General features: G+C 44.7%; 1 pseudogene; it reads right to left on the bottom strand.

Annotated features, from left to right (window-relative positions):
- Positions 1-1,238: 1,238 nt before the first annotated feature.
- On the bottom strand, positions 1,239-1,355 carry LOC126264030 (5S ribosomal RNA; annotated as a pseudogene).
- Between the last annotated feature and the right edge of the window lie 304 nt (positions 1,356-1,659).

Below are 1,659 nucleotides of genomic sequence, written 5' to 3'. Positions count from 1 at the left end.
TTTCCGTCAGCGTAATCGACAGCCGAGTTCCTATTGCTCGCTGCCTGTTTCGCCGCCGCGCTACTTTTTATTCTCACAAGTGTCGCTTTGCTGTATCGCTAAAATTATTCGATATCGCATAAAATTTGTTCTCTTGCTTTATGCCTCTCCAACAGCCGCATGGTAATTACATTTCAACAGAAAATATGGCAGCGTAATTGTTACTGCGCATCAAGCGCGAAAGGGAAGAAAAGCATTCGCAACAATAACAAAACGTTAAAAAATTAATGACGTTTCAACAGAGAAAAATGCGTATCCGAAACGTTAGTCGCTGAATTAGACTACACGTTATTAACATGCGAAAACAAATATTAAAATATTCATTAGATTGCTGGAAGGCTGGAGTTAAAAAAGGCAATTTAACGATAAATTGGAACACAACCGTAATTGAAAATTTTATAACCAATATAAAACGAATATATCTTTGCAGACTTTTTGAAATTGCAGCAGAGTTATTAAATCCTATCAGCGGTACGGGGAAAAATGTTGCGCATTACGGAATTAAATAATGCGCGCCCGTTTCCAGTCCAGTGATTACGCAATTCATCAATTACTGCGGAGCATTAGTTTCAAATGCTGGCGGCGGCAGCGTCCCTGGATGACGCGGTCTGCGGTCGCGAACATAGCGGTAGCCCCTGGACAAAGTGCAGAGCCCACCCCTGCGGTCACACTTTCGGCAAAAAGATCACTTAAGATCAAGTACAAGATACAGCAACTGTGCTGATACTCATGAAAATAGTTGCATCTCTATTAAGGGCCCTGCACTAAACGCGCATCATAACGAAACAAGGGTTTTGACATGTTGTATAGAGAGGTGCGAGTGTGCTGATGATTACTTGCGACATTTTACGATTATCTACCAAAATGCTGATACCTAAGCCCCATTACGTTCTGTTTATGTCGCGAGGGTGGTGAATTGTCAGTTTTTGTTTCCATTTAGCAGCAAATTTCCAAACTGTTTCTGCGAATATACATAGGGTCATTCAGTTATAAATAAGCACTCCGTCTTCAGGCCACAAGTGGCCCATCGGGACCATCCGACCGCCGTATCATCCTCAGCTGAGGATGCGGATAGAAGGGGCGTGTGGTCAGCACACCGCTCTCCCGGCCGTTATGATGGTTTTCTTTGACCGGAGCCGCTACTATTCGGTCGAGTAGCTCCTCAATTGGCATCACGTGGCTGAGTGCGCCCCGAAAAATGGCAACAGCGCATGGCGGCTGGATGGTCACCCATCCAAGTGCCGGCCACGCCCAACAGCGCTTAACTTCGGTGATCTCACGGGAACCGGTGTATCCACTGTGGCAAGGCCGTTGCCCTCATTCAGTTATAAAACAGGAATTTTTTTAAATAATCTATTGCGAGAACGGAATACCAGTCTCTTTTTTTCAACGTAATCTCCCTCAAGTTCTATGCAATGAAGCCAGCGCTGGGCAAGATTTTCGATTAACAGCGTAAAGAATATTTGGGATGTGGGTGTAATCAGTTATACACTGCTGGCTGGACTTCCTCGTCGTTAGGAACCTTGAGCCCCTAAGAACTTCTTTCAGTGGGTTAAAAATGCACTCAGTATCCATTTCCCATTTAAATACGGTGACGGAATGCTTCCCGTTGAGCCTCGT

The sequence above is a fragment of the Schistocerca nitens genome, chromosome 6, assembly GCF_023898315.1.
Source record: "Schistocerca nitens isolate TAMUIC-IGC-003100 chromosome 6, iqSchNite1.1, whole genome shotgun sequence".
Taxonomy (NCBI): domain Eukaryota; kingdom Metazoa; phylum Arthropoda; class Insecta; order Orthoptera; family Acrididae; genus Schistocerca; species Schistocerca nitens.
The sequence above is the reverse complement of the archived record's forward strand: the minus strand, read 5'-3'. Positions and strand labels throughout refer to the sequence as shown.